Here is a 16,404-nt window from a genome sequence, read left to right on the forward strand (position 1 = left end):
GGACAAAAAGGAGCTGGCCTAAGCACAGGTCCTCGCCCTTCACCCAACAAAGCATAACTAAACTAAAAAACATGTGGCTGAATCTCCCACCACTCCTTAGATCCACCCCCTTAACATTTGCTACTTGTAGCTACTAGTTAGAAAGACATTCCTAGACACAGTCTCCAGAGATTGTGTACCAGGGAAGCCCCCTGCAGAGGAGAACAATATATATGCAACCCCCACCAAATCAAGGACAATAGCTACTGCTGAAGCCTGATTGCAATATGATACAGGCTGGGGGGATATAATGTTACAGCATGTTCCCCCAAGCTGCTGGCTTCCTGCAGCAGCGACCCTCCTTCTTCCTTCAGGAACCCACTGCTTTGCCGCTGCCAGGTTCATCCGGACTTTAAGATGCACACGCCACATTTCTCCAAAATTTACACGAAAAAGTGAATCTTAGGCTAAGTGTGCACATTGCATCTTGTCCCTGCAGAAATTTCTGCAGGGATTTGACAGCACTCAAACGCAACATGCACATGGATTATGCACAAACTTCATAGATTGTGCTGGGGACCAGGTCGCATGCATTTACGCTGCAGTGCAAAACGCAGCGTAAATGTATGAAATTCAGCAACGTGCGCACACAGCCTTATAGTCTAAAAAAGTTTCTTTCATGTAAAATATTGATTTGATGTTTAAAACATTCTTTTGTCCAAAGATCTTTTAAAATGCAAAACAATAGCTATCTTACAACTTAAAATTTGACTCTTTGTTGTCATACTATGTAGTGATGGGCAAACCCGAGCTTTAAAGTTAAGGGCCCATACCAAACACCGAACATAAAGTTCTCAGGGAAGTCCGTGTTACTGTTCTGTTTCGGACACTCAGATAAAGGGCTAGGGGGCTGCAAAAAGAATAAAAATGGGATTAAAGCAGAAAAATTATACTTATTGAGATTCCATGCTGCTTTCACGCTGCTTCCGCTCATTAAATCTAAGAATATTTACTGCTGCACTCGTTCAACCACTTTGACGGCGTCTGTGATTGGTTGCAGTAAGACTGAAGCCCCACCCTCCATGCCTGTGTCCACTAATTGAATTGTAAAAATAACTAAATAATTGGAAACAATTATGGGCTGTCATCTATGTTTTGATACCCAGCGCAGATAAAGGAGTGTATGAAAATACGACAGATTCCAAGCATTTTTCCAATTACGGTAATTAAATAAATAATTTTAAAAAACAGTTTGGAGTCCCTCCAATTTTTATGCCTAGCAAAGATAAAGCAGAAAGCTGGGGGCTGGTATTCTCAGGCTGGAAAAGCTCATGGTTATTGGACCCTCATCCGCCCAAAAAGAACAGACCACAGCTACCCCAGAATTGGTGCGTCCATTAGGTGCAACAATCCTGGTGCTTACCCAGCTCATCCCTATTGCCCTAAAGCAGTGGCAATCGGGGAAATATAAGGGGTAATTACAGTTGTGATTTGTCAAAAAAAATCACAGCTGCCATGAAGCCCCTGATTAGTAATTGGTAGATGTCTATGAGATGGCTCACATTACTCAATTAATCGAGAAAGTAAAAGGAAATAAACAAAGAGAAAAATCCTTTGTATTTACTATATCATAAGTGACGGCCCCTTAACCTATTTAGGTACCTACTATCTATTTTTAAACTTATATGTGTCCTTGTTGTGGGCTTTTTAAATTCTACCTATTAAAAGTTATTTTTTAACAGGGTTTTTTTGGGGTGCTTTTGAGGTTTTTTGTCTATATTTACCCTGTTGTGAATTTGCTGCGGCTGTGGTTTTCAACCCAGCTTTCACCTCAGGTGAACTCACCAGTGGTGAACTCATTGAACCTAATGCCGGATTACCAGATTAGGCTATCTGCGCACATTGAGTATGTGATTGTAGACATTTCTGCACCAAATCTGTATCTCCTGGCCAAAAAGGCCCCTAAAATGTGATGTGCTTCTGGTGCGTTTTTCTGCCAGGAGATGCAGACGTGGTGCAGAATGTGCACACTGAGGTGCATAATAAGTTGAACTAATGGAACTCAATATCGGATTACCAATTTAGGCTATAAGCCCATACTGAGTATTTTGTTGCACACATTTCTGCACCAAACCTGCATCTCCTGGCAAAAAAATGCACCAGATATGCAATGCATTTTTGACACTGTTTTGACGCAAATTTTAAGCCAGTAGATGCAAATTTGGTGCAGAAATGTTTGCAACCAAATACGTAAAAATGTGCTTATAACCTAATCCAGCACTGAGTTTAATGAGTTTATCTGAGGGGAGTTCACTGAATTCAACGAGTTCATCTCAGGTGAGTTCACCTGCAGTAACAGCTTGGGAACCATGCCAACCAACAGCTGTGACCTCGGGTACACTTACCGGCTGCAGTGATCCGTCACATTTTCTAATTTGACCATGCATTGCAATCTCAGGATGTGGTAGACCCCAGATCGTCATGGGACATTGTGTTGTGGATTATATCAGATCTGAATCATGTTTCAAGGGTTAACAAATTGGAGAAAGAGGTTCTTATTTTAATAATGGATTTTTCCCTGTTTATTTCTTTTAATTCAAATGATTAGTAATGGGGAGATCTCACTGTTCCCTACCTATCACTAAAGCAGGGTATTGTGGCAGCTGTGAATTTTTGTCAAATTATAGCAGTCATTAACCCCTTATTTTATGCTGATTGCCACTGCACCAGAACAATCGGTATGAGCAGGGTAAGCATCACACATAATTTTTTCCAATTTTTTTTATACTTACTCTCCATTTTGGGGACCCAGACAGCTAGTGTGAGGATAACCAATAACAGACACTGGCACAAAGGGTGGGGTCACAGTCTGACTACAACCAATCACAGATGCTTTCACTGAGGGTGGGTGGGGGAAACAGTGAATATTTATAAGCTTTAATAAGCAAACTCGGAAGCAGTGTTACAGTCATGCAGAAACTTGGTAAGTATAATCACTATTTTGCTTCCTTTTGAAGCACCCTAGCCCTTTCTTCTATAATTTTGTAGAACTTAAGTTCAGGTTCTCATAGACTTATGTAGGGTTTGGAATCTGGGCTCAAGCTTAGTCCTGAACCGACCTTTTTTAAAGTTCAGCTGAACCTGGAGAACCCGAACATCTGCGGGTTCACCCTTTTTTAATCATGGGTATTTTCAGAGTAAATAAGTGAAGCCAAAAAATAAGTAAAACAAATAATATTAAAATAATAAAATTAAAATAGCAATTGATTTTACTCAATATAATTTTAGTACTGGATGTGCTAATTACTTTTATCTTTGTTTCTCATAGTGGTTTAACATCCTTAGAAACAACAATTTTGAATTAGCTCTTTTTATTTAAAATAAAGGAAACTAACAAAACTTAAACTCATTATCACAGTGTGATACCTTAAGATTAAAAGATAATGAAATTCAATAAATCTGTAATCATCTTATTGTTAGAAAGAGCAATATTTTGTATTAGACTTAGATCTGCAAAATATTGCTAACTTTTATAGTTTATTTTAGCATTGTTTTAACTTACAAGAAATCGAGTCAATATAGCTAAACAGTATTGTATAGCTTCAAAGTGAAATACAGCATTAATTAGCATAGACAGAATGTAATTACTGCTGCAAAACTTGTTGTCTTGAGCAGTCAATATGTTTTAACAAACTGTCCTACTGATGCAACTAGTTCATTACAATATCTATTACACTAATGTTCTAATTTTTTAAAATGTTTTATTATGGAAATTTTTGTCCTGTTTCAACAAAACAGGACAATGGCGATACATTTTATTAACCCCTTCACACCAAGCCTGTTTTCACCTTCCTGAACAGGCCATATTTTTCAATTCTGACAAAAATCACTTTTTTATGTAATAACTCTGGAATGCTAAAACATAGCCCAGTGATTCTAATACTTTTTTTAGTAACTCCATGGAAGTGGTAAGTTTTGGTCAATATGATTTTTCTTATAATATCGAAAATTTGTTAAAAAAAATATCAAAATTTAGCAGCTTACCACTTCTCTACTTTACATCAGCATCATTTTTTTTAAACATAGATTTTTTTTCTTAGGAAGTTGGAAGAGTTAAGATTTTATCAGCAAGCTTTCATTTTTAACCACAAAAATTACAAAACTAATTGGAAGTGACTTTGAGACTAGAGATGACCTGACCCATTGAAGTTTGGGTTCAGTGAGTTCAGTCGGACTTTAGATAAGGTTTAGTTCAGGACCCGGATTTGACTTCCACCCCCATTGGAAGTCACTGATTTGGCTCTCTGCTCACAGGTAGCCAACTATAAACAACCATAAACAGAGCATTTTCAGGGGAACGAAGGAGGGCAGGGTTTTGAAAAAAAAAATATTTTGCACACACTACATCCGATAATGTTTTTATCTCTAGTGCAAGCTATTCAAACACTGCAATTGGCTCACATTAGGCTGAGCACGTTAATGCTCAATGGATAAGTTAGCATAAGTAAAGCACCCGAGCTCCAAATTCGAGCACTGGTTTTTTTTTTGTACAATTTGTGTTTGGTATGAATACTAAGATCTACTGTTCGGGTTTGCAAATGTTGTTTTAGCTCCAAGTTTTTAATTTTTATAATGGCTAATAAGAAAAAATGGGCCTCACAGTTTATTGTGCAATTTCTCCACTAGCCTACATGTAATCAGGAACAACTTTTCAAGCATAGTGTAAAGGTCAAGAAATCAGCAACATATTATAGTGCAGATTTTGCTTCTGTGGTTTGCAGATGCCATGTCGCATTGACAGAGCCCATGGTACGCGAGAATAGCAGAACACCACATAAGTGGCCCTATTTTACAAGCTAAACTTCATAATGCATTCAACTAGAGTGCAGGGAGCATATTGACATAACATATGTGTCATAGAATTTTATACCATTGGGCAGTAGAAAAAAATAATTAGATTTTTACCCCAAAATTTCATTTTAACCAAAGATTATACATTTTTGGAAGGGGAAATGGCTAAAAATGACACCAAAATTTGTCACACAATTTCTGCTGAACATGGCAATACCCCATTTGTTGCTGTACAGTCCTTTTTAGATACTTAGAGAGAATCGGGAGGAAAGTAGTGCTGATTAACTGTTGGAGCATAGCTTTTCAAACTTCATATACATAGTTTACAAAATCCATATATCTAGCCCCTAAGTGCCAGAAGAACATAATCTCCCCTCAAGTTACCCTACCTTGGAAATTGCATCCCTCTGGGCATATATCTACAGATGAAGTGTTGATTTTAGACTTAATGGGAGTTTTTCAGTAACATGCAACAATGGATGTTGCATAGTGAAATATACACCTGTCAGTGTTACACTGACAAAACACCTTTCAGACCATTTTTCTGGCATGTTCTCAAATGTCACCATTGTTGTCCAACAAGGAGGTTATTATTTTACTTCCAGATGCCATAACATAAAGAAAAAAGGGTAATAGCAATGAATGAAATATTTTAAAAGATAAAAAATATTTGCTTGCTGCAATATGAATGTGAGATCTGTACTTTGCCAAAGCAACAACTGCATTGTCCAAGCACTAGTGCTGGCTCATACCGGTCATAAATGTCCTCCTGTGAATACTAGTTAATGGTGGAAAGAAAAAGGTTAAAGCTTTGCGGACTCGTAGGGATGAAATCACAGTAGAGATCATGATATGATTTGTCTGAGGAAGGAGCCTGCAGTGTTCTGAAATGCGTTGACAATAAATCATAAACAATATTGATCTCCATTGGGATTTATTCTTATGGTAGCTTGTAGCTTTAACCCTTTACTCTCCACCATTGACTATCCTCCACCTGGGTCTTTGCTGCAGCCGTATGCTATTAAGGTGGTTGTGACTCTCACAATCACATAAGGTGAGGCAATCCCAGACACCCCCCTGTTATTTTACTGGATAAGACCGTATTGCGCATTCTTCCTTTCCAGCACCTTTCTCTTGGAAATAGTATCATGGAGGACAAATTGGAGAACACTATGGAATATTTGGCACATTACTCATCTGACACATAACATGATGATGATACTTCTAACAGTAAGTTCATAAGTTTAGGTCAGTGTTCGGAAATGTTCTCTTTCTCCGCTGTCATAACTTTTAAGATTTTACCTTGAGGACATTTTCCAGTTGATGTGTTGGATCAGAAAAAACATTGTATGAACTTGAATGAGACGAGGAGGATAAGTAGAAAACATGGCTTAAACACATAGCTGTCCTGGGGAAGTAGTAGTGGGAAATGATGTTCTATTGGCACTAAGTCATATCAAAATTAGAGGTGAAAATCTGAGGGGGAGGTGGTAAGGAGCAAAGGATATTTCCCATACTAAGGAAACTTCCGTTCAAGTCCAAAATTATGTAAATAAGGATGAGGATGATTGTGTGGTGGACCGGACCAGAGAGCCAAATCGGGATGGCAAATCAAGTGGTGTTAGCAGACAAAGAGAGGAATGTCTTTGCAATAATCTATGCCAAGCAGACAGGTACTACATAGCTAATGTATTTCTTCAGAAACTTATCTCAGAAGACGTTAATTCAGCTGCTGTTGATGGATGAGGTTTAATATCAACTAAAAGCTCTCAACTTGATGGTTGCAAGTCATATATGCTATAAACTTTCTGAATTAAAACTTTTTTTATGTTGTCTGAAGACCAAATTATTCCACTTTCTGATTGGGCACCAGCACTATATGCTGAAGATGTCCTGAATAAATTAACTAGGAAATACAGGATTCTATCAGGACAAAAAAAGCATCACCTCCTTGCCAGGTAAAGGCAAATTGATATTTAAAATTAGCAATGCTCAATTCTGATATTATCCTTCATCTTATTATAGTCACCTGGATCTATGGCTGAGGGTGTGCATTCAGCTGACATGCATTGCAGCACAGCGACCCGTCGGGCACCTGCACTGCACACTGTGCATAGTCACCGGAAGCAAGAGCCAGTTCTGGGTCTAACATGTGTGCCCACTGATTAAGAAAATGCATATAGAATACTCCCTAACTTTTCATTGTTCCTGCTGTCAGTATTCATTGGCATAGGTAGCTTTCCTGATAGATTCATCTCTCTCCCTTTTGGACCCAGCAGGAACTCGTATTCTACCCAGTTGCTGATCATCAGTATTCTCTTGATGCTTAAATACCTTCCTTCCTTGGACTTGGACTATTCAGTTAATTAAAAACTTGGTTGCAAGCAGGTGGATTGTTCTCTTCTATTGTATTGTTGCTGAAAACTTTGCTGAACTTCCATCTGAGTCATCTGTAGATATTTAGTTCTGCTTGTGTTGTCAATAGTCTTTAGTGAGGTTAGCGAAGCGCTTTTTCCATCCATTTCCTATTTAGGGCACAGCAATAGGAATATCTAGGGTCAGGCATCCAGCTCGCCGCATAGGTGCGGAACCTATCTAGGGTTGTGAAGGACCCCAGGGACCATAAGTAGGTTTGGTGAAATGTGGTTCAGTGGATAATTTGGAGAGGCATTAATAAGTAGCAATACTTAGAAAATTGGTTCACTGTGTAATTTGTAGCAGGAACTGAAATGTCTTAAGACCTATTTAGCTAGTTTACTAGCAAATTTAGAGCAGGCATTACTAACTAACAATACCTAGAAATGTGGTTCAATGCACAGTTTGGAGCAGGCACTGAAAAGTGGCAAGTAGTGATGAGCGAGTACTAAAAAGCTCGGGTGCTCGAGGCTCGGGCCGAGCATCCCAAGATACTCGTGTACTCGGCCCGAGCACCGAGCCCAATGTTATCCTATGGGAGACCCGAGTATTTTTCTGAAATGACCCCCGGCAGCATGTTGAAACCCTAAAAATGTCACAAAAGTCTCAGAAGAGTGCTCAAATGACATGGCAACAGCATGGGGAAGACCCCTTGAAGCATTTATCACTCAAAAGTCACAGCTGTGAACAATTTTGTCTGCGTTTTACGCCATTTTTACGGACTCACCAGAAAACCTTCCAAAATGACACCAAAATGAATTTTCATGGCGGAAATGTTAAGGGCACATACCCAATAGTGAGATAGAGCTGGTGTATGTTACTTTTTGAGATTAATACATGAAAGATTTTACGTAAAACATTGTGTGGCACTCCGATGTCCAAAAAGCACGTTTTGTGCTTTTTACTAGCGATGTCGGTCATTTTTTTCTTCATTCTATCTCCCGTCGGTCGGTCTCGCTCTGTCGGTCTCTCTCTGTCTTGTCTGTCCCCCTCTCACAGTCTGTCGGTCATTCTCCCCCCTCTCTCTTACTTACCGTTCCCCAATCACTGCCACGGCGCTGCACAGCTGTGTTCACTAAACTCCGGTGGCTTTTCCTCTTTTGAAAAAGCCGGAGATTAAACAATCTCGTATTCCCTGCTTTCCTACTTTTCGGTGCCTATGATTGGTTGCAGTGAGACACGCCCCCACGCTGAGTGACAGGTGTCCCACTGCACCCAAACACAGCAGCCGGTGTGTGTGTACTGTGCAGTGAAATAAATAATTAAATAATTTAAAAAAACGGCGTGCGGTCCCCCCAATTTTAATACCAGCCAGATAAAGCCATACGGCTGAAGGCTGGTATTCTCAGGATGGGGAGCTCCACGTTATGGGGAGCCCCCCAGCCTAACAATATCAGTCAGCAGCCGCCCAGAATTGCCGCATACATTAGATGCGACAGTTCTGGGACTGTACCCGGCTCTTCCCGATTTACCCTAGTGCGTTGGCAAATCGGGGTAATAAGGAGTTAATGGCAGCCCATAGCTGCCACTAAATCCTAGATTAATCATGTCAGGCGTCTCCCCGAGATTCCTTCCATGATTAATCTGTAAATTACAGTTAAAAAACACACACACCCGAAAAATCCTTTATTAGAAATAAAAAACACTAACAAAGTCCCTCATCACCAATTTATTAACCCCGACAAACCCTCCATGTCCGGCGTAATCCACGGACCTCCAGCGTCGCGTCCAGCTGTGCTGCATGAAGGTGACAGGAGCTGCAGAATACACCGCCGCTCCGGTCAGCTTCACACAGCAACTGAGGTGAATATAGCAATCAGCTGAGCTGTCACTGAGGTTACCTGGATCCAGCGGTGGATGCAGCGGTGGCCGCGGGTAACCTCAGTGACAGCTCAGCTGATCGCGCTACTCACCGCCGCTCCGGTCAGCTCCATGCAGCAATTGAGGTGAGTATAGCGATCAGCTGCTGTCACTGAGGTTAATCGCGGCACCGCTGGATCCAGCGGTGGCCGTGAGTTACCTGACTGACAGCAGCTGATCGCGCTACTCACCTCAGTTGCTGTGTGAAGCTGACCGGAGCGGCGGTGTATTCTGCAGCTCCTGTCACCTGAGTGTAGCAGAGCTGGATGCGACGCTGGAGGACTGTGGAGTACGCCGGACATGGAGGGTTTGTCGGGGTTAATAAATTGGTGATGAGGGACTTTGTTAGTGTTTTTTATTTCTAATAAAGGATTTTTCGGGTGTGTGTGTTTTTTAACTGTAATTTACAGATTAATCATGGAAGGAATCTCGGGGAGACGCCTGACATGATTAATCTAGGATGTAGTGGCAGCTATGGGCTGCCATTAACAAATTATTACCCCGATTTGCCAACACACTAGGGTAAATAGGGAAGAGCCGGGTACAGTCCCAGAACTGTCGCATCTAATGTATGTGGCAATTCTGGGCGGCTGCTGACTGATATTGTTAGGGTTAGGGGCTCCCCATAACGTGGGGCTCCCCATCCTGAGAATACCAGCCTTCAGCTGTATGGCTTTATCTGGCTGGTATTAAAATTGGGGGGACCGCACGCCGTTTTTTTAATTATTTATTTATTTATTTTACTGCACAGTATAGACACGCCCACCGGCTGCTGTGATTGGGTGCAGTGAGACACCTGTCACTCAGTGTGGGGGCGTGTCTCACTGCAACCAATCATAGGCGCCTGTGGGCGTGAAAAGCATGGAATATGAGATGGCTGTGTGCAGAGCACAGCGCGCCCGCCGGTATAAAGGCTCGGTCACGCTGTGCAGGCCGGCCAATCACTGCAATTCCACAACTAACAGGGCTGTGGCATTGCAGTGGTCTGCCAGCCAATCCCTGCATGAGGGCTGGCTCTCAAAAGAGCGCCAACATGCAGGGATGAAGACCACGAGTATCGCGAAATTACTCGGTACCCGCCGAGTAGCCCGAGTACAGTGATACTCGTGCGAGTACCGAGTAGTAACAAGCATACTCGCTCATCACTAGTGGCAAGACCTATTTAGATACTTCACTAGCAAATTTACAGCAGGTACTATTAACTAACAATACCCAGAAACGTGGTCCACTCGTGTTACCGAGCCAAAGCCAAACAAGCTAAGGTTCGTACTGAAATTGAAATTGGCGAACCTTTATCGGATAGGTTTGCTCATCTCTAGTTCTACCTACGAAAAAACACAAGATCTACATAGATTCCAAAGTCCCAGATTCAGAGGCACAGTCCCTAATTGAGTGCTGAGTTCCACTGTTCTGGCTTCCTCTCAACTTGGAACTGCCATCTTCTTGCTGTCTCTTTAGCACCTATTCCTCAGGGAATGTGGTCAGCATCTCTCCACAGTGCATAATTTAATTTAACAAATTTCCTTTCCTCTGGTCTCCCCGTCACTCGAACTCATGACCTCTTTGATCTTAGAGAACAGGTCTATCATTGAACGACTCCATACACTAGACATGGGAGGAGGATTTGGTAATTTTGACCTGTATTGCAGGCAGGTAACTCAGAAGCTGATTATAAAAATACATAGAGATACATTTGTAAAGAGCTGTGCATCTCTACGTTCCTGCATTCTAATAGTGAAGGAAAAATCTGAATTTTTTTGTTCCTATAAAACTACTAAAAAATAGTAAATAATTACAAAAATCTCATTTTTTTTTATTCCCCTCTCTCCCCAGGACTCAAAGTAACAACCTTCAAATATTTCAGTAGGAGCTAAGTATTTGAGCCACATGCTCCAATGATGTCAGTATGAGAATTTTTTAAGCTAGAATCTGCATTAACCGCTAACTCCACAAGCAGATTATACTGGATAAAGAGAAGTGTTGAGCCACCCCCCTAGTGTTCGAGTTCAGTTCGGTTCGTCGAATGGCGGCTTAGTTCGGCGAACGTCCGAATAACGTTCGATGAACACCTTCGAAACTTTTTGTCCCTGATGAAGCCTACTGGCGATACGCTTGGGGCGTATCCCAGGGTCTCTACAGCTTGAAGCTGAAACATGTAGACGGGTTACTACTGGTCTGTATGTTTGGTTGGGGCCACTTTGTATTTTCAGCCTCCTTCTATGCTTGAGATCCTTTTACCTTAGGAGGTTATGGGTTGTGGCTGGCTCCAACAGATATGCTGATTGCTCTTATTCTAGTTATAGTTGATTGTATGGAATGTTTTAAACTGTGATGATTTTGCATGCTTATTGACCACAGCGAACATTCCATTTATAATACTGCTGTAATTTATGGAGAGACCCTGGTGTGGGTATATGTTTTTAAGTATGTTTTAATTGTTTATGCAATTCAATAAAATTCTATTTATTTATATGATAGTTGGGTGTGCTTCCCGCTTATGCAGTACTTTTTCTCTTCCCCTTCAGATGTTGTTAATACTGCTTGTGACAGCACCCCATTAATACTATAGGTTTATATATATTGCTGTGCACCCAAACTCCTTAGTACACCTTCGAAACCCATTGAAAACAATGGCAGGCAAACACAAACACATACAAACACATTATACAGGTACACATACAGTTAATAAACATTGCTATTATACTTAAAGGTCCCCGCGACACGTCCTGCACTCTGTCTCCCGCCGCTTTTCCTTCCGATCATCGCTGCACCCTCCCGGTAACAAGCACTAATGATAAGACCTTCCGTTACGTCATCATAGCATGTGACCAGTCACGTGTCTATTATCTCATTGGCTACAGACTGGTCACATGGCTAGACGTCATGCTAGGTCCTGTCAGTGCATCTCTCTGGTACGTGGTGCTCGGTTCAGCATCTCTGTGTACCGGCGAGATAATTGGGCACATACTTGGCTCCCCAATCCTGCATGTGGGCGCTCTTTACAGAGTCAGCCCACATGCAAGAACTGGATGCCACAGCTGGTGAATAGCAGAGATCACCGTTGCTATAGTAACCCGCCTGTCAGATTACTATTTCAATGGTAGCAGCGGTGACATCACCGCTTACAAACCGCAGCCTCTCATCACTCACTGAGTGATTAGACTGCACAAGAGCAGCAGCGTCTTGCTCCCATGCAGTGCTGTCTGATCTATCAGAGCTGCAAGGGTTGAAGGAGAAAGAAGACAGAAGACCAGGATCATGAAGGGATGAGAGGGAGTAATAAACATGGAGTCTCTAAGTGTGTCTATGTATTTATTTAAATTAAAGTATTTTTGGTGTCTTTTTATTAACCCTTTATTGGAGAATCTTAATGGTCGGGTCAAACTTGCCTGACATTAAGAATCCTTGGCTTAATACTAGCTAATAAAACAAAGCTAGTATTAACCCATTATTACCCAGCGAGCCACCCATCACCAGGGCAGCTGGGGAGTTTGATACAATGCCAGATGATGGCTCTTCTATGACAGCGCCATTTTCTGGGGCGGCTGCGGACTGCAAATCGCAGCAGTAGGGCCCAGAAAGCTCGGGCCAACTTGGGCTGCGGATTCCAATCCCCCGCTGCCTAGTTGTACCTGGCTGGACACAAAAATGGGGCGAAGCCCATGTCGTTTTGTTTTAATTATTTCATAAAATTCATGAAATATTTTAAAAAAAGGGCTTCCCTATATTTTTAGTTCCCAGCCGGGTACAAATAGGCAGCTGGGGGTTGGGGGCAGCCATACCTGCCTGCTGTACCTGGCTAGCATACAAAAATATGGCGAAGACGGCGTAATTTTTTTGGTGGGCAAAAAACTCCTGCATACAGTCCTGGATGGAGTATGCTGAGCCTTGTAATTCTGCAGCTGCTGTCTGCTCTCCTGCATACACTAGTGAATGGAGCATGTTGAGCCTTGTAGTTCGGCAGCTGCTGTCTTCTCTCCTGCATACACTAGTGAATGGAGCATGCTGAGCCTTGTAGTTCTGCTCCTCGTGTCTCTCCCTTCAGCATACAGTCCTGGATATAGCATGCTGAGACTTGTAGTTCTGCAGTTGCTTTCTGGTCTCCTGCATACACCTAGTGGATGAAGTATGCTGAGCTTTGCAGTTCTGCTTCCCCTGCATCTCCCTCCCGCATACAGTCCTGGATGGAGGATGCTAAGCCTTGTAGTTCTGCAGCTGCTGTCTGCTCTCTTCTATACAGACAGACAGCAGAAAGCAGCTGCAGAACTACAAGGCTCAGCATACTCCATCCAGGACTGTATGCAGGAGTTTTTTGCCCCCCAAAAAATGTATGTGGTCTTCGCCATGTTATTGTATGCTAGCCAGGTACAGCAGGCAGCTACAGGCTGCCCCCAACCCCCAGCTGCCTATTTGTACCTGGCTGGGCAAAAAAAATATAGGGAAGCCCTTTTTTTTTAAATTATTTCATGAATTTCATGAAATATTCAAAAAAAAATGTCGTGGGCTTCGCCCAATTCTTGTGTCCAACGAGGTACAACTAGGCAGCTGGGGATTAGAATCCGCAGCGCAGGGTGCCCAAGCTTTCTGGGCACCCCTGCTGTGAATTGCATTCCGCAGCCACCCCATAAAATGTCGCTTTCATAGAAGCGCCATCTTCTGGCGCTGTATCCAACTTTCTCCAGCTGCCCTGGTGACGGGTGGCTCGCTGGGTAATAATGGAATTAGGGCTAGCTGTATATTATCAACTGACCCTAAGCCCGAAATTCATGCTGTCATGCCAATATTAGACATGGCCACCATGAATTTCTAGTACAGATAAAAAAAAACACAACACACAGAAAGTTATTTTTATTAGAAATGAAACACAACACAATTAGTGACTCCATCTTTATTGAAATAAAGAACCCCCCTCCGCAGTAATCCTGGGTCAAGGGTCCCGCGCCGTCCAATTCCGATCCAATATCATCTGATTGGTTTGCTGGAAGGCAAAGCGATCAGATGATGTGTCAGGTTCAAGAGCCTGAATCACATGACACAGCAGCTGATTGTATAAATGGCTTTTATACAATCAGCTGATGCATCAGTGCAAAAAAACCCAAAACAAACCACACACTTCTGTGCAGACTCCTGTACGACAGCAGCAGCTGATAGTTTAGCCAGCCGGGCGGTAAAAAGCCGGCCTCACCGCTCGACTTATAGTGTCAGCTGATGCCGTCAGGTGACCGCATCAGCTGATCATCGCCAGGTCTGAGAGAGAGAAGAGAGAGAGAAGAGAGAAAGAAAAGAGAGAGAAAAGAGAGAGAAAAGAGAGAGAAGAGAGAGGAGAGAGAAAAAGAGAGAGAGAGAAAAAGAGAGAGAGAGAGAAAAAGAGAGAGAGAAAAAGAGAGAGAGAGAAAAAGAGAGAAAAAGAGAGAGAAAAAGAGAGAAAAAGAGAGAAAAAGAGAGAAAGAGAGAGAGGGAGAAAGAAAGAGAGAGAAAGAGAGAGAAAGAGAGAAAGAGAGAGAAAGAGAGAGAGAAAGAGAGAGCGAGAAAGAGAGAGTAAAAGAGAGAAAAAGAGAGAGAGAGAAGAGAAAGAAGAGAGAGAAGAGAGAGAGTGAGGGGGAGAGAGAGAGAGAGAAAGGAGAGAGAGAGAAGAGAGAGAGAGAATAAAGAGAGAGAGAGAGAGAGCTATGCAGCCTCATTCCGTGAACTGCCCCAATTTTAGAGGTGTGTCCAGTGGCTCACAGCTGATGTCTGGCTCCTCCTCTCAGTGCATAATTAAATTAAAATATAATTATAAAAGAATAATAATAATAATTTCAAATTATAAATAAATTAAATTAAATTCTTTACTGGGACGGCCGGGACTCGAACTCGTGAAGTAATTCTCCTTAGGCGGCAGCTCTGCCCATTTAGCCACTGCCTTTATTGAAAAGAATACGAAGATTTGGTAATCTTGACCTCTGTATTGCAGAGAGAGAGATAACACACAAACACTACCGCCCCATCATCATCCTCGCACACTCACAGGCATTACCTGAGTGAAGTCTCCGGTGACAGCACGGCTCACTTCATTGCTACATGGATCTGACATAGAGCTTTCGTGTTCTACGGCGCTCCCTGTCAGCTTCATGTAGCAGAGCTGAAAGTGTCGTGTGGATTACTTTGAACCTGGATTGTTCTTTGGGGATTAATAAAGAGGTAAATGAGGGGTTTTTTTGTCTTTTATTCCAAATAAAGGATTTTTCGTTGTGTGTGTTTGATTACTTTCACTTACACGTTAATCATGGAGGGTGTCATGGGGAGACGCCTGTCTTGATTAACCTAATCTTATTACCTCGATTGCCACCGCACCAAGGCAATTTGGGATGAGCCGGTTAGAGTCTCAGGACTGTCACATCTAATGGATGCAGAAATTCCGGGTGGCTGCTGGCTGATATTGTGAGGGTGGTGAGCTCCCGATAACGTGGCGCTCCCCATCCAGACAATACCAGCCTCCAGCCATGTGGCTTTATCTTGCCGGTATCAAAATTGGGGGGAAGCACAGTTTTTTTATTTATTTATTTATTTTACTGCACGATATAGACCCGCCTGCCGGCGGCTGTGATTGGTTGCAGTGAGACAGCTGTCACTCAGTGTGCGGTCATGTCTGATTGCAACCAATCATGGGCACTGGTGGGCAGGGAAAGCAGGGAATACCAGATTGAATAATGCACGGCAGCCATTTTCAAAAGAGTAAAAGCCGCCGTAGCTTTGTGACAGCCGTGCAGCTGATCGGTGAGTAGGAAAGAGAGAGGGATTGTGCTGGGGACGCAGGACGCATGCAAATACACAACGTGCGCACATAGCCTTACTGTGAAAAGCCACGCTTTTGGTGATCGAACCATTATCGAAAGGTAACTCGAACTGCCGAACTTGAAGCAAATCATTTGAGTTCGTCGAACGACTCGAACACTGCCCAAAATCACTCGAATTTGAAATTGGCAAACGTTTGGAATCGAATATCGCTCATCTCTAATAAAGAAATGCATAGTACATATCAGTCTATCTCTAAATCCTGTATTCTAGGGGCAGAAAAAAGAGAGATTTTCTTTCTTCCCATAAAATTACTAAAAATAAAAAATCCAAATAGGTCATCTTAAATGCATCTTTTTTTTAAATTATAAAAATAAATATCACAAAGCAGCCAATAAGATGCACATATTTGGTGTCTAATTGGCTTGTTTTTACCCCTACTTGTGTTTTGCAATCCCCTAGATCTTAGTATGACCATTTTAGAGTACTTAAGTTTTGTTCTCCATTGTCTTGTATGATGTTCAG

This window comes from Anomaloglossus baeobatrachus, chromosome 6 (assembly GCF_048569485.1).
Source record: "Anomaloglossus baeobatrachus isolate aAnoBae1 chromosome 6, aAnoBae1.hap1, whole genome shotgun sequence".
Lineage (NCBI taxonomy): Eukaryota > Metazoa > Chordata > Amphibia > Anura > Aromobatidae > Anomaloglossus > Anomaloglossus baeobatrachus.